The 24,133-nt window shown below is 39.0% G+C and overlaps 1 protein-coding gene across 36 annotated transcripts in view; it reads right to left on the bottom strand.

Annotated features, from left to right (window-relative positions):
• The window catches only part of LOC129621605 (potassium channel subfamily K member 5-like), a 382,936-nt gene that overhangs the window by 154,851 nt on the left and 203,952 nt on the right, over positions 1-24,133 (bottom strand). The window contains exon 7 of one of the 36 annotated variants that reach the window (XR_008699510.1): positions 19,118-19,347. The exons of 33 other annotated variants lie outside the window; for them this stretch is intronic. The gene's annotated coding sequence lies outside the window, so the exon portion shown is untranslated. Of the gene's footprint in view, positions 1-19,117; positions 19,348-24,133 lie in introns of those variants that run through there. 2 more of the 36 variants (XR_008699531.1, XR_008699539.1) reach the window with 2 other exon arrangements.

The raw sequence follows: 24,133 nt of genomic DNA, 5'->3' as shown, positions 1-24,133 counted from the left end.
AAATGCTCCAACATTGTTTTTAGTGAATGCTAAGTATTCAAAGTCAAATTTTACTTAAAGCATACTTGTATCAATCTAATCTTGTTTGCAAGCCATTCACAGGACAGAATATAGGGGTTGGTCAGGTATTCCTGCAGTCTGATGGACCCTAATATTTGGGGTAGAAACTGCTAAGCACCTCTTCATAATTTTGTGCTTTAGACAGTGCTGCTGCTGCTGCTAAGTCGCTTCAGTCATGTCCGACTCTGTGTGACCCAGTGGACGGCAGTCCACCAGGCTCCCCCGTCCCTGGGATTCTCCAGGCAAGAACACTGGAGTGGGTTGCCATTTCCTTCTCCAATGCATGAAAGTGAAAAGTGAAAGTGAAGTCTCTCGGTCATATCCGACTCTTCGCGACCCCATGGACTGCAGCCTACCAGGCTCCTCTGTCCAAGGGATTTTCCAGGCAAGAGTACTGGAGTCGGGTGCCATTGCCTTCTCCGGCTTTAGACAGTATATTTACCTAAAGTACAAGGGCATCAGAGATCTTTCATGTCCAGCAAATAGTAATAATAATGTATAATTCTTTTGTAGCCACCATATGCCGAGCACTGTGCTAAGCAATTCCCATGTATTGTTTCATGTGATTTAATCAGCACTCTTTAACACTGGACTGTTCTTTTCCTGATTTTTCCAATATGGAAATTGAGACTCAGAGAGTATACAACAGACCTAGGGCTCAACCCTAGCTAATCCAGAGAACTGGACACTGTATTTAATTCATCTCATGCTTTCCCAATAATCATTTCTATGCTCTAAGAAATGAGTGATCCACGCTGCCATTAACTCCTTATTGCATTACACAATCACAGTTTACTCAACAATAGTAATAAAGCGGGAGAAACTTGCATAATTCCTTAGTTCTGTTAGTGAATATGTCTTTAACTTTGTGTTTTCAAGCAAATGATAAAAAAAAAAAAATTCTTTTGTTCCAAGTGATTTCCAGGATTTAAAAAGTAGCCTCGTGTGTACATTTTGTCATAGGATGAGCTCCTTCACAACCTCACTCTGCCTTTAGTGAGAGGGCTACCTCTGGTTTCTGGCTCCAAGCTCAGAGCAGGCAAGCAGAGCCAGCCTCTGCAGGGTTGGTAACTTTCACAAAATGACTGTATCCCATTCAACACTAGATGATTTTTGCTTAAAGAATGATTTCTAGGCACTATAGAAAAATCTTACTTCTCTGGAATAAATGTCATAAGCCTTAAATTTCTGAAAACATAACCCTTATCATTTGCTTCTATTATTTTTTTTCTTCTCCTGAAAGATACAGCATAAATTAGGACATAGATGATCAGATCAAGTAGCAGCCTTAATCTGTAAATAATCTCCCTGGCTTCATGGCAATCAGGAAAACAGTGGGAAACAGCCAGTTTAAGATGAAAGTGACAACCTATTAGCATTCAGAGAGAAATGATTTCTCTCATCACCTTTCCTGGAAGATGCTGTTGCTGTGGCAACTAGTCCCTGCATTCATCCCATATCCAACTGCTGAGATGACAAGGAAGCTGGTCAGGCTGAGAGAAGATTATTCACACTATCCCTTTTAAGTGACAACCAATGAGATCTGTAAGGGAATTTCTTACACAAACCCAGCACTTTTCACTGTGGTGAAATACTGCTTGACTAAGCTTCCATAACTTGGGTCTCTGGCTAAAACTTAAGAGTTCTTCAATTTAACTGAACTAGTAAATACTTAACTTCACAAACTGTGATCTGACTTTGGGACATTTTAAATGTTCTTTATTCCGGGCATTGCTATGTAAAGTATGTAGGTGGAGGACGTGACATTTTCCTATGAGGTACAAAATGCTCTAGGCAGAGATATTCTGCAGTTGGGCTTATGACACGCATAGGACAACTGCCCTCTCGCAGCAGGGCAGTCTTTAAGCGGAGGCTAAAATGCAGACCATGAGACTGTGTCTGACATTCTACCCCACTGTCAGAAACTTACTTGTACTCTAAACGAGCCCTGGACTATTCACTTAAGTGACAAATGAGGGCACCCATCTACTTTGTGGTGGCTGGACTTACTAAAAGGTCACCCACAGACTGCGTTTCTCTCTCCATCTGAAACACAAGTGCTTCTGAGAGAGAAACAAAATGGTGCAGCTGAAGTCATTCAATTTTATTTCCTGAAGGAACGACCTCCTTTTGGGTGACCACCTCAGCCGGTTTTGGAGCACTTTAATGTCATAATGTCCTTCATTACACCTGCTGTAAAAACAGAAGACCTATATTTGCCATCCTGTTTAAATAATAAATGCATAGCTTTTAAAAGTTTCATGTGAGCTGGAAACCAAATGTTCTTCAGGGAACATTCTCATTCATAAACAAGCAGTTTCCATTTGTGACTCTTGCTTTGGTAGGCTTATACAGAAGAATGAAAAGGCAGTACATTTTCAAAATTACACGGGCCTCAAGTGCCCACTGACACCTCTTCCATTCCCAGGTGGTCATGTCCTGTTCCTCTTTACTAGAACATGACTTTTCTGGGACCTCAAAACAGTTGTCTCTCATCAGTTTTGTGCCCCAAACAAAAACATGCCCTTGTCTTTGCCTATTTGTGAGGGAAGCACTCATTGGCTTCTTTGGAAACCTGTTAAGCGGAAGAAAGAGCAAGCAGCAGCAGAAAGAGGTCCCTTTGGGCTAGTAGCTATCAGCTAGGGAGACTCTTACCTGAAATTTGTCACTTTATTGATGCAGAGCTCTCATGGGGAAAAGGGTGGACCGTACGTACAAAAAATATAAAATAATTTTACTAATAGCTAATATTTGTTGAGCACAAACCAAAATACAGTTTGCGCACATAGTCTCCTCTGGTCTTCCCCAACACCATACCAGTTAAGTAAATGTCATTATTGTCATCATTCTGAGGTTTAGAGAAGTTTAGGAACTTTTTCAAAATCATATGACACAGAGGCAGAAAAACCCTGGTCTTACTAAAGCCAAAGCCTAACATCACCTTTATCTAATCCCAACGTATCTGTTATTTTTCAGATGCCCTCAAGCACACTAGTAAATTCATTCATCCCTCTCCCTGGGTTAAGGTAACAGTCATCATCTATTTGCTCTGTTACTTGTCAGTGTTTGGCGCAAAGCTGGTGCTTGAGAAGTTTTTGCTGATTGGGAAAAAAGCTTTTGATTCCAGATTGAGAAAGATTTCACTTTTTAAAAGGTGATTGTACCACTGACATAGGCTATTTCAGGGGTCTTTGGAACATGCCACCCTACACAGTTCTTTTGTTTGAGCTCTTGTCTCTTTTTCTGACGCCACACATTAGTGCTTATTTTCCTTTACTGGACTGACAATTCTGAGAATTTCTTTCATAAATGATGACATTGAAGAACCAACATGCATGTTGTCCAACTCTTTAAACCAATATGGACCAGCCCTGAACAGTTTTAGAAGAAGAAGAATTTGTTTTTTAAGATTAAATAAAATTATAGTATTCAAAAAGGAAAACTGTATGATGCAGATACATGTGGCAAGGTTCCAACCCTTTGTTAGCAAGGCTTTGAGTAATTACTACAGACTTTCCCCACATCATTTCATAGCCTCGAGAGCAGAGTAAGTGCCTGTTCACCATCTCATGAAAGCCTTCCTGCCCAGGGCTGCCGAGTTCATCTCTCTGCTAATTGCAGACACTCCAATGTACCAAACAATGGCAGAGCAAGCAGTACCAAGGCAAGTGATCACTGAGTACACAGGACAGAGCCAACTGCTGTCAATTTGGGGGATTTTTTTAGTCTTGAAATTTAAGATGTCATAAATAAAAATTATACTTGGCTTATGTAGAAAATTTGAAAATACAGATAAACTGAAAGAAAATTTAAAACCTTAGTAATTCTACTCCACAAAGATAGCATTTAGTATATGATTTTCCAGATTTTTTCTATTTTTTAAGAAAAATGAATTATACTAAATCTACCATTTTTATAAATCTAATATATTGCCCATAATACCAACTTTGCTGTTATTTAGTAGTTGATAGCCCATCTTATATGATTAAATCATAATGTTTTTTTAAAAATTCTCTGTTGTTAGACTCTGAGTTGCTCATATAAATACTTTATTGAAGATTCTTGAATCTAAATCCCCACATGCTTATTATTTACTTGAGATAAATTCCTACAAGTGGAATTGCCAGATCCAAGGGTATATACATTTGTAGGCTTCAGATACATATTTTCAAAATCCTTTCCAGAAAATTTAAACAAATTTTACTTTTACTGACAGTGATTCAAAGTATCTTTCCTTTTTAAAATCAATATCCCAGAGTCAAATATAAATTTTTGTTTGCAGTTTACATCATCGCTTTGCTCTATTAACATCAGTAACCACAATGAGGGGCTTCCGTGGTGGCTCAGTGGTAAAGAACCCACCTGCCAATGCAGGACTGTGCGATCTTACACAAGTTATTTTTCCTTTAGTACCTCAGTTTTCTCATGTATAAAATGGAGATAATGGAGATAATACACTACAGGAGTTCCATGTCAATTAAGTGATATATTTTTTAAATTTACTTGTGTGAAACAATATCTGGGACCTAAAAGCTCAATGATGCCAGCTATTATCATTACTTCTATGTATTCAAGAACTGGTTAGAAACTGGAGACACAAAGATGCACATCCCTTGGTTTCCAAAGGCTCCTCATCAATGGAGAAGGAGAATGTGTAACCAAATCACTAAGGCAGCAAGCTGAGTGTGATACTGTAAATGTGAAGAAGGTACAATAGCATCATGAAGACCAAAGCATTTAACTTGGCCTGAGAATGCTGCAGAAAGCTTAGATTTCAGTTTTCTGGGAGTCTGAGTCTCCAGGGTAAGTTGGAATTTTTTAAGTAGAAAAGGAGAGGAGGGGCATTGGAGGCAGACTGTACAGGTGAACTCACAGAGAGGAGCACTGCAGGGAAGAACATCATGAAGTCAGGCAGGCTGGTTCATAATGGGAGTCAGGGGAGCAGAGGCAGGGAAACAACAATAGAGATCAACCCATGAAGTCCACCATCTTTCATGCTATGAGTTCCAACTTTATCCCTTTCTCTCAATCTCAAGCCCTAGGAGGATATGCTGAGGAGTACTTCCAGCTTGATGCGAAGAGCTAACTCATTGGAAAAGATCCTGATGCTTGGCAAGATGGAAGCCATCAAATGAGAATGGGATGACAGAGGATGAGGTGGTTAGGTAGCATCTCCAACTCAATGGACATGAATTTGAGCAAACTCTGGAAGACAGAGGAGCCTGGCATGTTACAGTCCATGCGATTGCAAAGAGTTGGACATGACTTAGTGAGTGAACAACAATACTTCCAGCCTTAGAAGCATAGTTTACTGAACAGCAGGTATGAAAACCCATGACACTATTTTCCTATTAAAAAAAAAAACAACTCAGATATTGTGGAGTGGACTGTAAAATCTGCCTAACTCTTCAGGGGTTTTCAATGCAATTTAGAACTTATCGTGGAAAGCTTCGGATGGTACCCTTAAGCCCCCAAGGACAGGCAATTATTCTCTTGTGCCAGTCAGGTCCACCAGATGAAAAATGGGAAAAGATAACTTGTCTGAGAAAAGCAGATGAAACTTGTGCCATGTCCCATTTAAATAAAGCTTTGCACGAGTACTAGGAAACTATGGAAGGATTTGAATAAGGGAAGAGTATTATAAGTATTATAGATTTATCTTGAGAAGGATCACTCTGGCTCCAATGTATCTCTAAAGGAGTAGTAGTAACAACAGAGACAGAAAGGCCAGTAAGGAGGCTATTTTCATAACTTGAATCCAAGATATTCAGCTCCTCTTTTTGTTATTTTCCAATATTCTACTTTTCTCTTGCATAATAATTGATACTTTATTAACTGTCTGGCCTCCTAACTAAACTATGCTGCTGTTGCTGCTGCTGCTAAGTTGCTTCAGTCGTGTCTGACTCTGTGAGAACCCATAGATGGCAGCCCACCAGGCTCCTCCGTCCCTGGAATTCTCCAGGCAAGAACACTGGAGTGGGTTCCATTTCCTTCTCCAGTGCATGAAAGTGAAAAGTGAAAGTGAAGTCGCTCAGTAGTGTCCTACTCTTAGTGACCCCGTGGACTGTAGACTGTAGCCTACCAGGCTCCTCTGCTCATGAGATTTCCCAGGCAAGAGTACTAAACTATAAACCCCATGAAAGAATCAGTTATGTATGTTATTCACTGCTACATACAGATTCCTAGTACTATACCTGGCATACACCAGCTAGTCAATAAATGGTTAGTAAGTCAATGAACAAATGAAATTAAATGAAATTGCTACAAATTATTTTAATAGGCCTAATTTCTTTTTTTCTCTGGAATAGGCTAAAAAGAAATATATCTAGCTACTTTGATGATTTAAATTTCCTTTCTATTCCTAGAATTTAATTTCATAAAACTGATATTTGTTGAGTTCATCCCAAGATTATTAATATTATTTGTTGGTTATAAATATATTATCCTTTTTACAGATGAGGGACAGAGAAACTCAGGTCATATAGGTAGTTGGTAAGGCAGAAAGAACTTGAATCTGGGCTTGTCTAGCCCAAGCCCATGCTCTGACCCACTGTGCTAGGAATTTAGACTGGATGGGCCAATAAGGGAAAGCTCTGTGGAAGTCAGGACACTTGATCTGGTTCCTAACAGGAAGCTTGTTGTTGTTCATTCACCAAGTCATGTCTGACTATTTGTGCAGGCTTCCCTGTCTTTCACTATCCTCTGGAATTTGCTTAGACTCATGTCCATTGAGCTGGTGATGCCATCTAACCATCTTATCCTCTGTAGACCATTTCAATTCCAGAAGGAAAACATGAGCAGAATCCATGATCCAAAGAGTTCTTAGTACCTGGGAGAAGAGTGAATAAACCAACATGACTTAGATACACAGAACTTGGAGAGAAAAGGAAGAGTTAAAAGTGGAAAATTCAATTAGAAAAGTGGCTTAGAGCCAGATGTTGTCAGGCTAGTGCAGTCCAGGAGAGAAGTGAGCCCCTGCAGGTTTCTAAGCAGAGAATAGCCTGAACTGAATGACTTGCTTGAGGCTTGACCTTTAAAGGTAACCTTGGGAAAGCCAACCCCTTTACTCATCAGTTTCCATACCTTTAAAAGAAGTGCATACATAATTGAGGTCCACTCATCAACTTGTTAGGAAGGTAGTCTGGTTAATTATCATAACTTTACTGAAAACTAACAGTGACTCAAAACAATAGCACTTATAGCAGATTTTCCTTTCTGAACTTCAAATTCATCAGTGGATTTAAAAAACAAAATTGCTTTTATTTGCTGGCTTTGTCTGCTTCTGGCTTTTATGACTCTCATATTGATATAAACTTAAGGCCACATCTTCTGCTAGTTCATGAAATCACGCCCTGGATGTATATATCACTGGTCTCTTCAACAAGAAGACCAGAAAAAGATGCATCTGGCCTTTTTGGTTTCCATCCGACATTAGATTCATCTTGGCTCAGGATTCACAATTTGTTGTGGATCTTGGTAGGAAAGTTGGCAGCCTGCTCTGGTTCTCTAGGTCTTATGGAGTCAAGTGACATTTGATGTGTGGGGCAGGAGGATATTTGGCTCCTTCCACTTTACTCCTCTCCCCGCTTCTCCTTATGTTAGACATTCCTAAATCTTGCCTGGAAGGAAATTGCAAGCCCCAAATAGTGCACATTTGGCTGAAGTGTGGAACACAGAAACCCAGTGCAGGCAAACAGCAACCACCTCCAGCCCAACCCTGAGGATTTTGACATTCACATTCCCACGTCCGCACATATATGATACAGTGATGCCCCGAACATCAAATGTTAGCTATGGAAACAGTATGGAAAACACTCCCTATGTATTCTAAAACATGCTAATTGAAACCAGACTCTGAATCCCCATTTCTTCTAAATCCAGGTGAAAGTTCCTTATCCTTAGAAAGAAATGAATGCGAGCAAAGTGTTTTTCATAGACTTGGAAAATATTGCTCAGAATCAGATACATCTTGTCTTTGAATCCCCCCTCAGCCCCCACATCCACAAATATTCCTTCCCACTTTCACAGGGCCTGCATCCCGCACTGTACTGCCTGCCGTGCCCTATTTCCACTCCCAGCTGCCAGACCTGCAGGGACACACTAGGGTTATTTCCTCAGTGACCTGGGCTTTTGATAATCCTAAACTGTTTAGGTTGGACCTGTGACCTGACTTTGTCAAAAGCCATATGGTGCTGAGACAAAACTGGGGAGAAGAGACACAGCCAAAATCTGCAAGATCTGTGACTAACCAAAGCTGTGAATTTAATGAGGAAAGAAGAGATTAAGCGAGTCCTGGCTTTTTTGGCAAAAACTCCAGTTGAACACAGGAATGCCCGGAGGCAAAAGCAACTCAACCTACAATAAATTAATAAAACAGCCTATTGATTCTGGCTTTGTTGTCAACACAGAAGACTGAAGCCACTTCTCAGCTTCCAGGAAATGAGTGCTCTCAGGCCTCCCAATTTTACACTTAAGCATATGCCCAGTCTCCAGGGATCACAAAGGATGAATTGCTCTCCAGGTGTTTCTTTCTCAGTGATGTCATTTATGGCAATATTCCCTTTCTTTTGTGAAAGAATTTTATACATTCTTTCTAAGAGAACATCCACTGTTTCAGTGGGTTAGTCAATATAAAATTATATTATGAATAAAAAAGCTATATAGCTTTCACTGGAAAGAAAAATATTCTCCTTTTTCCCTTAAAAATTTACCATGAATGAAAAAATAAAATATTATCTTCTACAAGTCAAAATTCACAAAAGTTATTCATCCTCTTTTATCCAACCATCACACAGAATCAAAATATGCTTATTCAAATGGAAATGCTATTCAAAGATTTTTGACATGGAGTCACTCATAACTTCAAAATATTCTACTTTTATCTTTTAAAAAATATTTTAATGGCTCTGAAAGACAGAGAAAAACTAGTTGTACTTAATAATATAATAAGTTGATTGCATTTATCTCAAGGCAATGCTGCTGCTGCTGCTGCTGCTAAGTCGCTTCAGTTGTGTCCGACTCTGTGCGACCCCATAGACGCCAGCCCACCAGGCTCCCCCAGCCCTGGGATTCTCCATGCAAGAATACTGGAGTGGGTTGCCATTTCCTTCTCCAATGCATGAAAGTGTAAAGTGAAAGTGAAGTCGTGCCTGACTCTTAGCGACCCCATGGACTGGAGCCTACCAGGCTCCTCCGTCCATGGGATTTTCCAGGCAAGAGTACTGGAGTGGGGTGCCATTGCCTTCTCCGAATGTGTGTGTGTATATATATATATATATTTATATATATATATATATATATCTTTAAAAAAATAAAATAAAATAAAAAGAAGAAGGGCAGAGTAGCCCAGGAAGAAGCCAAGCAGAATAGGCTGTTGGTCAATTTTGTCTCCCAGTAGAAGATAAGAAAAGGCAAGCCAGATCAGTAAAGGGAGGACAGCAGGAAGGCTTTTGAGAGGAGATTTGCAGTGTAAATTCACTCAACATTGATGAGAGCAGTTCCCCAGAAAGAGAGAGTGAGGTAGGAACTCTGGTTATTAATGGAATCAGGATGGACTCAAGGGGTGTCATCTGTAATTATGTAAATTCCAGGAAGTAGAAGAACTCCAAATCATCAACATAACTAGATTACTTTAAGCCTATTTCAGAGAAAAAGACTGAGTTTACAAAAATAATTTTTGTGGCAATTCTGTTTAGCAGGCCAAGGCTGAAGATCTAGTTCTTCAAAGACGATTATGAACACAAGCAATTTGTGCTCAGGTAAAAGGACATTGTGAAGTTTTAACAGTTGCGGGGAAAGTAACAACACATTTGAAATGTGTATGTGGCAAATACACATGAGAAAAAAGTATTGCAAGAGGGGTGGGATTAAATCCCCATGATGAACTTTTCAATCAGAAATAGGAAGGGTATGATGAAACAGTTAAAGAAATGGTAGAAGAAAGAATGGAAAATGGATGGATGGATGGATGGGTAAGTAGGTCAACTGATTAATGGATAAAGCCAAAAGATAGGGCAATCTACATAAAAATCTAGTTAGGTATTTTAAGAGAATAAGTCCTAGGTTTGCATCTTTTTAAAAATAGAATGTTACACAATATTTGCAAGAATAAAACTGAAACATATTTATGCAAACGGTCCAATTCACAACAAAATGAGATGAGGCCTAGACAGCTGGGCCACTTAACATAAATGAACAACTGAGCCAGCAACATCTGCCAAGATGAATTTAGAGAAGGCTTCAGAGGCTGTAAAATAAGGCAGAGAAGAGGCTTCTGGAAAAAATGAGAAAAGTAGAGAACATGAATTTAGCATTTGGAAGTGAAGAGTAGAGGGATCAGAGAATGAAACAGGTGGAATAACAAGAAACTCATAAAAGCAAGGGGGAAAAAATTGCAAGAACTACAGAATTCAGGAAACAAAAAGGAGATGCATGAATATGAATTGTAGAAGTGAGGATTTTTTTTAATTGTTATTTTATAATGGAGTACAGTTGACTAAATCAAATCCCTTACGATTATACAGTGGAAGTGACCAATTGAATCAAGGGATTAGATCTGATAGACAGAGTATGTGAAGAACTATGGACAGAGGTTCATGACATTGTACAGGAGGCAGTGATCAAGACCACCCCCAAGAAAAAGAAATGAAAAAAGGCAAAATGGTTGTCTGAGGTGACCTTACAAATAGCTGTGAAAAGAAAATAAATGAAAGGCAAAGGAGAAACGGAAAGATATAACCATTTGAAAGCAGAGTTCCAAAGAATAGCAAGGAGAGATGAGAAAGCCTTCCTCAGTGATCAATGCAAAGAAATAGAGGAAAACAACAAAATGGAAAAGACTAGAGATCTCTTCAAGAAAATTAGAGATACCAAGGAAACATTTCATGCAAAGATGGGCTCGATAAAGGACAGAAATGGTATGGACCTAACAGAAGCAGAAGAGACTAAGAAGAGGTGTCAAGAATACACAGAATAACTATACAAAAGAGATCTTCATGACCCAGATAACCATGATGGTGTAATCACTCACCTAGAACTAGACATTCCGGAATGCAAAGTGAAGTGGGCCTTAGGAAGCATTGCTATGAACAAAGCTAGTGGAGGTGATGGAATTCCAGTTGAGCTATTTCAAATCCTCAAAGATGATGCTGTGAAAGTGCTGCACTCAATATGCCAGCAAATTTGAAAACTCGGCAGTGGTCACTGGACTGGAAAAGGTCAGTTTTCACCCAATCCCAAAGAAAGGCAATGCCAAAGAATGTTCAAACTACTGCACAATTGTACTCATCTCACACGCTAGCAAAGTAATGCTCAAAATTCTCCAAGCTAGGCTTCAACAGTACGTGAACCATGAACTTCCAGATGTTCAAGCTGGATTTAGAAAAGGCAGAGGAACCAGAGATCAAATTGCCAACATCCATTGCATCATCAAAAAAGCAAGAGAGTTCTGGATAAATATCTATGTCTGTTTTATTGACTATACCAAAGCCTTTGACTGTATGGATCACAACAAACTGTGGTAAATTCTGAAAGAGATGGGAATACCAGACCACCTGACCTGCCTCCTGAGAAATCTGTATGCAGGCCAGGAAGCAACAGAACCAAACATGGAACAACAGACTGGTTCCAAATCAGAAAGGAGTACATCAAGGCTGTACATTGTCACCCTGCTTATTTAACTTATATGCAGAGTACATCATGCGAAATGCTGGGTTGGATGAAGCACAAATTGGAATCAAGATTGCCAGGGGAAATATCAGTAACCTCAGATATGCAGATGACACCACCCTTATGACAGAAATGGAAGAAGAAGTAAAGAGACTCGATGAAAGTGAAAGAAGAGAGTGAAAAAGTTGGCTTAAAACTCAACATCCAGAAAACTAAGGTCATGGCATCCGGTCCCATCACTTCATGGCAAATAGATGGGGAAACAGTGGAAACAGTGATAGACTTTATTTTTCTGGGCTCCAAAATCACTGCAGATGATGACTGGAGCCATGAAATTAAAAGACACTTGCTCCTTGGAAGAAAAGTTATAACCAACCTAGACAGCATATTAAAAAGCAGAGACATTACTTTGCCAACAAAGGTCCGTCTAGTCAAAGCTATGGTTTTTCCAGTAGTCATGTATGGATGTGAGAGTTGGACTATAAAGAAAGCTGAGTGCCGAAGAATTGATGCTTTTGAACTGTGGTGCTGGAGGAGACTCTTGAGAGTCCCTTGGACTGCAAGGAGATCCAACCAGTCCACCCTAAAGGAAGTCAGTCCTGAATATTCATTGGAAGGACTGATGCTGAAGCTGAAACTCCAATACTTTGGCCACCTGATGCGAAGAACTGACTCATTTGAAAAGACCCTGATGCTGGGAAAGATTGAAGGTGGGAGGAGAAGGGAACAACAGAGGATGAGATGGTTGGATGGCTTCACCGATGCAATGGACATGAGTCTGAGTAAGCTCTGGGAGTTGGTGATGGACAGTGAAGCCTGGACATGCTGCAGTTCATGGAGTCGCAGAGTCGGACATGACTGAGCAACTGAACTGAACTGAACAGTTGACTGAAGACCTGCCATCCTGTGTACCAGAGAAGGCACTGGCCACCAGCCTCAGTGTGCAACCTTTGCATGTGCTGATGTGCTCATCCAGCCAGCTGTAGGGTCTGGTCTTCAGCCTTGCAGGTTCAAAAGCCCTGGGACTGGGTCCAGTGTCCCAGAGATCTATAAACCAGAATGTTGGTGTACACATACATACAAGTACATTCTTCTCCACAGGCTGACTCCAGAAAGAGGAAAAAATAACAACTGGATACCACTTGGTGAAGAAGGCCACTGACACAAGAGAAGCTCTGGAACATATGGAATAAAAGCCTAGACAACAGCATAAGGGTTTGTTACTTGCTGGCTATGTGGCCTCGGGCATGTGATTTAATCTCTCAGTATCTCAATTTTCTCGTCTACAAAATGGGACATTCCAGTTATCTACTCCTATGTAACAAATCACTCCAAAATTTAATAACTTAACACATGTCTTTTTTTATCTTTAATTTTGAATCTGGCATTTGGCAGGACTTGGAAGGGACAGCTCAGAGATGTTCCTCATGACATTAGCCGGGGTGGCTCAATGTGGGGCTGGTGGATCCATTTACAAGATGACAAATTAATACTGACTACTATCGGGGGGCTCAGCCAGCATCACAAATCCTGGGGCTGAGGTCCGCAGTTGGTAGGCCTTTCCATAGGCTTTGGAGGCTTCTTCAAACTGATGTGGCTGGTTTCCAAGAGCAAGAACCTCTACGGACAGCAAGTAAGAGCTGTCCATTTCTTAAGGCTTATGCGCAAAGACTGGCACATGTCATATTTTACTGGTCCAACAGCTGGAGTCCACAGATTCAAAAGGAGGGGGCAAAGGGCTGTACACATCTCTCAGTGGAGAATATATCAAATAACCACTGGGTCATTTTTTAAACCTTCAGGATGTCTGCTCTCTGGCCACAAATTATTGACTACATTCCTCTCATATGCAAAATACATTCACCCTCGCAAGATCTCCATTAACATCAAGCCTCTTTTTTTGTACTGTTTCTATCTCTTTTTATATAAACATTTATTTGTTTATTTGGCTGCAATGGGTCTTAGCTTCGGGATCTTCAATCCTTGTTGCAGCACATGGGATCTTTTAGTTGTGCCATGCTGGAACTTCTCAGGCATCCTGCTTTTGGAACATGGTGTCTTAGCCACTGGGCAACCAGGGAAGTCTCTTTTTCTGACTCGTTAAGCCAAGCTAGTGATGATTTCACTAGAACAATTCTCTTGAAAACTTGGTGAGTTTTGAATAAATCACACTGGGGTCATTCCAATGCTGTTGCTGTTGTTCAGCTACCCAGTCATGTCCAACTCTTTGTGACCCCATGGACTGCAGCACGCCAGGCCTCCCTGTCCCTCACCATCTCCAGAAGTTCACCTAAGTTCATGCCCATGGCATCATTGATGCCATCCAGCCATCTCATCCTCTGATGCCCTATCTCCTTCTGCCTTGAATCTTTCCCAGTATCAGGGATTTTCCCAATGAGTCAGCTGTTCACATCAGATGACCAAAATAGTGGAGTTTCAGCATCAGTCCTTCCAATGAGTATTCAGGGTTGATTTCCCTTAAGATTGACTAGTTTGATCTCCTTACTGTCCAACGGATTCTCAGGAGTCTTCAGCACCATAGTTCAAAGGCATCAGTTCTTCGACACTCTTCCTTCTTTATGGTCCAGCTGTCACAACCGCACGCGACCACTGGGAAGACCATAGCCCTGACTATACGGACCTTTGTCAGCAGAGTAACGTCTCTGCTTTTCAACACACTGTCTAGGTTTGTCATCACTTTCCTGACAAGAAGCAATTGCCTTCTGATTTCATGGCTGCAGGCACCGTCCACAGTGATTTTAAAGCCCAAGAAGAGGAAATCTGTCACTACTTCTGCCTTTTCCCCTTTTATTTGCATGAAGTAATGGGGCCAGATGCCATGATCTTAGTTTTTTAATATTTAGTTTTAAGTCAGCTCTTTTACTCTCCTCCTTCACTCTCATCAAGTGGCTCTTTAGTTCCTTTTTGCTCTTTGCCATTAGAGTATATCATCCTCATATCTGAGGTTGTTGATGTTTAGAGGGTAAAAAACTGATGCGATTTGACATTAGCATACTCCTCTGAAACCATCACTGTAGATCATGATAATGAACATACCCATCATTCTCAAACTTTCCTCATACTCTTCTGTAAGCCCACCCTTCTTCACACCCAGCCTTGTCCCCAGACCACCAAAAATACAAAACTTCCATACATTTCATTTTTTAATCTGGTATAAAATCACAATCCACTCTTGCTATGCTTGCCTTACACATTCAATTTTCTTGTAAAGATTTGTAAAAAAATAAGAGGAAGAATATTTTATATTTATCCTGATATATATTCCATTTCCTCCCTTTTGATGTATCAGCTACACATTGCTGCATAACAAACTACCCCCCAAACCGAGTAACTTAAAACATGTATTATTTCACAGTTTCCATGGGTCAGGAATTAGAGTGCAGCTTAGCTAGCTGCTCTGTCTCAGGACCTCTAAAATAATAGCAAATAAAACAACTGACAAAGGATTAATTTCCAAAATATACAAGTAGCTCATACAACTCAATACCAGAAAAACAAACAACCTAATCAAAAAGTGGACAAAAGACCTAAACAGACATTTCTCCAAAGACATACAGATGGCTAATAAACACATGAAGAGATGCTCAACATCACTCATTATTAGAGAAATGCAAATTAAATATCAACTCACGTGGGTCAGAATGGCCATAATCAAAAAATCCACAAACAGCAAGTGCTAGAAAGGGTGTGGAGAAAAGGAAACCCTCTTGCACAGCTGGTGGAAATATAAATTGATACAGCCATTATGGAAGACAGTATGGGGATTTCTTAAATAGCTAGGAATAAAACCACCATATGACCCAGCAATATCACTTTTAGGCATATACCCTGAAGAAACCAAAACTGAAGACACATATACCCCAATGTTCATTGAAGTACTATTTACAATAATTAGGACATGAAAGAAACCTAGATACCCACTGACACATGAATGGATAAAGAAGCTATGGCACATATATACAATGGAGTACTACTCGGTCATAAAAAAGAACACATTTGAGTCAATTCTAATGAGGTGGATGAACCAAGAGCCTATTATACAAAGTGAAGTAAGTCAGAAAGAAAAAAACAAATGTCATATATTAATGCATTTATATAGAATCTAGAAGGATGGTGCTGATGAACCTGTTCACAGAGCAGCAATGGAGACACAGACATAGAGAACAGGCATGGGGAAGAAGAGGGAGAGGGTGAGATGATGGGAGAGAGTAGCATGGAAGCATATACACAACATATGTAAATAGATAGTCAAAGGGAATTTTCTGTATCACTCAGTGAACTCAAACTGGGGCTCTATAATAACCTAGAGGGGTGGGAATGGGCAGGAGATGGGACAGAGATTCAAGATGGAGGGGACACATGTACACCCATGGTTAATTCATGTTGATGTATGACAGAAATAAAACAAACAAACAAAAAAGATAATCAGATAAAAATTTTTGATTGTTAAAAAAAATATGTTTGGAAATAAAAACTGGACTTCAAATAATCCTTAAAAAGTGGACTTCTTAATCTAAAATAAGAAATCAAAAGGGAAATTAAAGAATACTGTGATGTAAAGAAATAAATAAATAAGCTATAAGGAAGGTGTTCAGAGCTTCAATCAAAACAAGGCTCTGCTTCCATGTCCATGCATAGGACTATAGAACTGCTACTCCCAGATGGTAAAAAGAACATGTTCACAAAGGAGGAAACGGACAAGGGAAAAAAAAAGCATCCCCAAAAAGTTATAAAAGGACAAAGGCAGGAAAAAATCATATGATCATGGAAAGAAGGAAAATAGAAAATTTGCTACGAGTGTAGGTCTCGTGGTAAGTGTTCTTATTGTAGAATAATAATTATTCACAAAGGGGGGAGGAAACTTGGAGGTAATGGATATGTTTATAGCCTAGATTCTGGGGATGTTTTCATGAGTGTATACTAATCTCCAAACTTATCAAGCCATATACGCTAAATATGCACAGGCTTTTGCATGCTAATAATACCTCAATAAAGTGAGTATTTTAAAGTGAAATAAAACCTGACAAGTGGAAGGTAAGATGCAAAGAATCAAAGAAGGGGCAAAGGACAAAGAAAATGCAAAGAACAACCTAAAGGAACAAATGAAGTCTGAGTTACAGAATGTAAATCCAGAAGGCCATTAATAACATATAATCATGACAACACTAATAAGAGCAGTTCCCATTTACGGAGCATCTGCCAAAGCCATGTATTGTGCTTGCATTTTTTATTTCATTTCCGTTCATCCTTACAAAGACCACAGCGTACATTTTCTTCCCACTAATAGGAAAAAAAAATAGGCTAACATTCAGTATTTTATTAAGGGTCACATAGGATAGTAAATGGCAGAGCCAGGTTCAAAACCATTTCTGTCTTTCTCCAAAGCTTTGATCTTTTCCAGTGTCTCACATAGCCTCCCAGTCACATAAATGTTAGGATGAGAAAGCAGGGCTAAATATAAATAAGAAAGTGTATTGTAAATGAAAGTCCTAAAAAAAAGAGCTTCATTATTCTGGTCAACATAGAATGAGATTGGAGGTTAGGTTTCTTTCTTTTTTTTCTCTTTTTAAACATACAGTCTGGAAGCTTAAAAGATAAGACTTGTGTGAGAATATGTGTGATCATAAGGATGAACTGGAAAGCGGAAGAAAGAAGAGTAGTGACTTCCATTTCCTACAAGTAACTTTAAGAGCAGCAGCAGCAAGAAGTAATTTCAGATGAGACTTTGGAATAGGTGATAGTATCAGAAGTAAATTAAAGTGACTCAAAAATACAGACATTTAGAATCCCTCAATAAAAAGACAAAATCTTAAAAGTCACTTGTTTAGCCCACATGCTAACAGTCTCCCTAAAGGAACTGCGCCAGGAAAGCTTAAGAGCTATGAAAGAAATAGAGCTACTTTATTAATGATAAGGAAATAACTGAAAATAATTTACCAAAATGAGGGATACTTTACAGAGGTAGATGGCAGGAGATCAAATTTTCTTCAAACAAGAAGAAATAAATATGTAAGAGGAATGGTCAAGCTGATGAAAGATCTTCTGGCTTTGGAAAGGATAAGAGAATGGTGGGACATGTTTTAAAAATGATACAAAGAAAACGCAAAGGAAGGAAGAAAGCCAAAGTCTTTCTAAAAAATACATAAATGCTCCCAGCTGTGGTAATGGCTAATGAAAGACATGAAGGAAGGGGAAAAGGATGCAAATTGAAGCCAAAAAACAAATAAATGAACAAATGAGAAATGTTTGAGAAATAGTCAAGGTAATGAGAGAAGGAAGGGAGATAAAGAAAGAGTGAGATTTCTTCTAATGAACAGTTCAGTGTTCAAAAAGCAGAGAAAGTAGTGTTAACTTAAAAGAGAGACAACTCACCAAAGTTAGGAGGCTGGGTTTAAAACTTTAGTCCCGTGGGGTTTTTGTCCCAACCCCACAGCTTAAGCCAAATTGCTTTTCTTCTTTCTTTTTTATGGAACTTCCCTAATCTCTCTGTGCCTCAGTTTTTCTTTATGTGTAAACAGGAAGAAAGGGAGATTTTTATCCTATGTTACCATCTCTAGCCTGGGCTGTTATGAGGAATGAAATGAAATGATAAATATGAAGCTTTTAACATAAAGCCTGCTCATCAGGAAGAGTCAATAAATCTCCATGATGAGGATTAATTATTTATGATAACTTCAAACAATAAAAAAAAAACCCCCACCAAATAGCACTGAAAGAGAAAATGCAGCTAGAACATAGAATATATTCCGAGGAACTATTTTAAAGGCAAAATAAAAATGCACATAAGGATGTAGGCTAATGTTTGAGAATTAATAAAAGAAAGGACAGCCCTCAAATAATTTATTGAACAAATACAACTTTGAAAATGAGCTGCCTTGTTTTTGAAGGGAAAGGAGGCCTGGGTCTAACAGACTCACTGGCAGGTTCTCATAAGACAACTGAGAATGTCCAGGATCCTGCCTTTAATGAAAAATGAGAGAAGACTAAAACGAGGGTCACAATGAAATAATGAGAACTAACAACAGCTCCTAGAGGAAAGAGGAAACATATGAACAATTTGAGGTCACATCCTAAATGCCCATCAGTAAAGGATTGCTAAATAAATTATGGAATGTCGATATCCTGAGCAACTACTATAAAGAACGTAATGATTCTATCTGTGCTGACTTGGAGAAATCCTTTACATGGTGTATAGCAATAAAGTCAGGACATCATGCATATTAAGTTACCCTATTTTACAAGAATGCTTTATACGATGATGCATACATAAAAGAACCAGGTACCCAACAAGGAATCTGGCAAATGAGGCTGCAGTGTAGGAGGAACTTTTCCTTTTTTATTATTTACTTAGTGGAAAGCAAAATGGTGTACTGGTTTAAAACCACCCAGGGTCTGCAGGTCTAGCAATTAAGTAACCTTGGGCAAGTTACTTAACGCTTCTGTGCCCAGTCTTGTTGTTTTTGTTCAGTTGCTAAGTTGTGTGTGACCCTTTGCGGGTTTGTACTGTAGCCCCTCAGGCCCTTCTGTCCATGGGGTTCTCCTGGAAAAAATACTGGAATGGGTTGCCATTTCTTCCTCCGCCATGCCCAGTCTATTCATCTATAAAATGAGAATGTTAGGTGGTTGGATCAAGATGGTAGAATGAGGATGTGGCACTCATCTCCTCCACAAACACATCAAAAATACATCTACGTGTGGAATAATTCTCACTGAAAACTAACTATCAACTGACAAAAGGACTCCTGTACAACCAAGGCCGAAAGAAAGACACACAAGTAATCAGAAAGGAAATAACAGCGATTGGGTTACCACCAGTGCCCCAGGAGGATTCAGAGGAAAAGAGAGACTCCACAAGTGACATCTGCCCTGGGAGTGATGGTTCCAGCCGCATGTTGGACACTCCAGGACTAGGGTCTTGTGGAGGGGAGATGAGTCGCCTTCGCTAGTTGGAGGATGGCTGGGATTAACCAAAAGGCTGTGGGAAGCCTGGACTTTCCTTGTGAGAAGCACATACATGCAGGCTTGCCCATGAGGCAGGGTATAGAGAGGTCCTCTCTATGACTCCCAGGTTCCTGTGATCCCCTGCCCTGAGGAGCAATTCCATAAAGGGAGGGCAGCAGAGGTGAGGGCAGTGACCAGCTAAAAGGGACAAAGGGGACTTGCACTTTGAGGCTGCATCTGCGTGGAGCACTGGCCTTCAGAGGCAGTGCATCAGAACTCTGTCTGTGGCCAACCCAAGCTAAAAGTCCACATGGGCCCTACTTGCTTCAGTATTTCCTATCTCTGGAGCAATGGTCCGAATTCTCTGGGAAGTGCGGCAAAGCACACACTTAAAGGGAACAGAGTTAGCTCAGGCTCAACTCTCAGGGCTTCTGCTCCAGCAACTTGGAATCAGACCCCACCCCTGATAAGGCAACGCTGGCCACTGAGCAGAGGGGAGTTCCTGCCTCATACCTAGTGCCAGCTCTAGCCCCTGCATTTCCAGCTCCATCTCTTACCAAGGCAAAAACTGCCAGTGCACCCTGAGGAAAAATGGTATGTGTATCCATATCAAACACAGCTCTTCCACAAAAGACACTGGGCACCTGCATTCTGTACAGGGACACTCTCATATAAGGTCATCCCTTATGACTAAGTGCCACAGAAGAATGCAGAAGTGATCTGGAAGCTAGAATAATGGAAATTACCCATTCAGAACAGCAAAATGAAAAACACATTTTAAAAATGAGAACAATTTAAGAGATCTCTGTGACAACATTAAGTATACCAACATTTACATTATAGGGGTCCCAGAAGGAGAAGAGAGAGAGAAGGAGACTGAAAATGTATTTGAGGAAATTACGGCTGAAAACTTTCCAAATCTGAAGAAAGAAACGGATATCCAGGGACAGGGAGCACAGAGTGAACAAGATGAACCCAAACAGACTCACACCAAAACATGTCATAATTAAAATAGCAAAACTTTAAGATAAAGAGAGAATCCTAAAGGTAATAAGAGAAAAAAAAAAAGAGAGTCAAATACATGAGAACCCCCATAAAGGCTATCAGCTTATTTTTCTGTAGAAACTTTGCAGGCCATAAATGTGTAATACAATATATTCAAAGTGCTGAAAGGGAAAAACCTGCAACCTAGGTTATTATACCCAGCAAGATTAAAATTCAGAATAGAAGAAGAGACGAAAAACTTCTCAGACAACAAACACTAAAGAGATCATTAAATATAAACTTACCCTATAAGAAACATCTTCTCTAAGTGGAAAAGAAGTAATCTATAGGAAAGAGAAAATTCCACTAGGAAAGGCAAATATATACTAAGGACTAAGGATCAACCACTTAAATAAGCTGGTACAAGGATTAAAATACAAAAAGTTGTAAAAGCAAATATAAATACAACAAACAGTTAAAGGATAAGCACAAAGGTATAAAAAATAAAATGAATATCCTGAATATTCATTGGAGGGACTGATGCTGAAGCTGAAGCTCCAATACTTTGGCCACCTGATGCTAAAAGCCGACTCATTGGAAAAGACCCTGATGCTGGGAAAGATTGAAGGCAGGAGGAGAAGGGTCAACATAGGATGAGATGGTTGGATGGCATCACCAACTCAACGGACATGAGTTTGAGCAAGCTCTGGGAGTTGGTGATGGACAGGGAAGTCCAGACTGCTGCAGTCCATGGGATCGCAAAGAGTTGGACACGACTGAACAACTGAACAACAACAAATAATATAAGACATCAAAACACAAAATGTTGAGGATGAGAGTAAAAAAATGTAGATCTTTCAGAATGTGCTTAGACATAAACGACTACCAGTTTAAGACAAGTATACAGTTATAGGTCAAAGTATACCAAGCACATGGCAAACACAAATCAAAAACCGATACTAGATACACAAAGACTAAAAAGAAAGGAACACAAACATACTACTAAAGAAAATCATTAAACCACAAGGGAAGAAACAAAAAGAAGAAATGAAGAGAGAACTACAAAAACAACTAGAAACAAGTTTTAAAATGGCAATAAGTACATTCCTATAAATAATTAAGTGCAAATGGACTAAATACTTCAGTCAAAAGACATGAGGTAACTGATTGGACAAAAACCAAGACTCTTCAATATGCTGCTTACAAGATTCACTTGATCACTAAAGACAGATTGAAAGTGAGGAAATAGAGCTATTTCATGCAAATAGAAACAACAAGAACATGGAGGTAGCAATATTCATGTTAGACAAAATAGACTTTAAAACAAAGTCTACAATAAAAGACAAAGAACGGCATTATATAATGATAAAGGGGGTCAGTACAACAAGAAGTACACTTGTTAATATAGATGCATCCAATATAGGCACACTTAAATATATAAAGTAAATAATAAAAGACATAAGTGGGAAATTGATAACAATACAATAATAGTAAGGGACTTTAACATCCCACTTACATCTATGGACAGATCATTCAGATAAAAATGAATTTAAATGAAGCAGTAGATCAGTTGGACTTAATAGATATCTATAGGACATTATATCCATAAACAGCATAATGAACTTTTTTTTTCAAGTGAACATGGAACATTCTCCAGGATGCATCAATGGAGGTTAGGTCACAAAACAAAACAAGTCTCAACAAATTTAAGAGGATAGAAATTGTATCAAGCATTTTCCCAACTGCAATGATATGAATCTATAAATCTATCACAGAAAGAAAAATGGGAAAAGAACAAACACAGGGAGATTAAATAACATGCTCCTAAAAAAACCAGTCAGTCAATGAAGAAACCAAAGAAGAAATTAGAAAATATGTCAAGACAAATGAAAATGGAAATACAACTTTCCAGCATCTATGGGATACAAAAAAAGCAGTTCTAAGAGAGAAGTTTATACCAATAGAGACCTTCCTTAAGAAACAAGCGTGCGTGTGTGCTCAGTCACTCAGTTGTGTCTGATTCTTTGTAAACCCATGGACGGTAGCTCACTAAGTTCCTCTGTCCATGGAATTCTCCAGGCAAGAATACTGGAGTGGGTTGCTATTTCCTACTCCAAGGGATCTTCCCAACCCACGGACAGGGATCCAACCTGCATGTCTTGAATCTCCTGGATTGGCAGGAGGATTTTTTTTTTTTTTTTTTAACCACTGAGCTACCTGGGAAGCCCATCAAGACACAAGAAAAATCTCAAACAGCCTAACCTACCATCTAAAGGACTTAATAAAAGAAAAAAGAAGAAAAAAAAAGCCCAGAGTCAGCAGAAGGAAGGAAATAATAAAGATCAGAGATGAAATAAATAAAATAGAGATGAAAAAGCAACAGAAAAGATCAATGAAATCAATAGTGGATTTTTTAAAAAGATAAACAAGATTGATAAACCTTTAGCCAGTCTCACCATGAAGACAAGACCCAAATAAACAAAAGAGGAAATGAAACAAGAGAAATCAGAACCAATACCACAGAGAAACAAAAAATCATAAGAAAACACTATGAACAGCTATATGCCAACAAGCTGGACAATCTAGAAGAAATGAACAAATTTCTAGAAACACACTATCTGCCAAGATTGAATCAAGAAGAAACAGACAATATGAACAGGTGAATCACTAGTGGTGAAATTGAATTTGTAAGAAAAAATTTCCAGTAAACAAAAGTCCAGGACCAGACAACTTCACAGGGGGATTCTACCAAATGCATAAAGAAAAACCAAAACTTATTCTTCTCAAACTACTCCAAAAAATTCAAGAGGACATGACACTCCCAAGCTCATTCTACAAAGTCACCATTACCCTGTTACCTAAACCAGAAAAAGGCACTACCAAAAAGGAAAATTACAGGTCAATATCTTTGATGAACATATATGCAAAAATCCTCAACAAAATTTGAGCAAACTAAATCCAACAATATATCAAAAGGGTCATAACACCATGATCAAGTGGACTTTTTCCAGCAAAACAAGGATGATTCAACATTCACAAATCAATCAATGTAATACACATTAACAAAAGGAAGAATAAAATTGCATGATCATCTCAATAAATGCATAAAAAACAACTAACAAAATTCAACCTCCATTTATAATAAAAATTCTCATCAAAATTAATATAGAGGGAACATATTTCAACATAATTAAAAGCTTTTACATAGTAAAGGAAATCATTGATAAAATGAAAAAACCTACAGAATGGGAGAAAATATTTGCAAATGATATGACCAACAAGGGTCTAATATCCAAAACATGTAAACTGCTCATTTAATTCTATCAAAAAAAGAAACAACCCAATCAAAAAATGGGCAGAAGGCCTAAACAGACATTTTTCAGAAACACACAGATGGATAATATATACAAGAAAAGATGCTCAACATGAGAAATTATTAGAGAAATGCAAATTAAAACAA

The sequence above is a fragment of the Bubalus kerabau genome, chromosome 10 (assembly GCF_029407905.1).
Source record: "Bubalus kerabau isolate K-KA32 ecotype Philippines breed swamp buffalo chromosome 10, PCC_UOA_SB_1v2, whole genome shotgun sequence".
Classification (NCBI taxonomy): Eukaryota; Metazoa; Chordata; class Mammalia; order Artiodactyla; family Bovidae; genus Bubalus; species Bubalus kerabau.
Note: the sequence above shows the minus strand (reverse complement) of the source record. Positions and strands in the feature narration are given on the sequence as shown.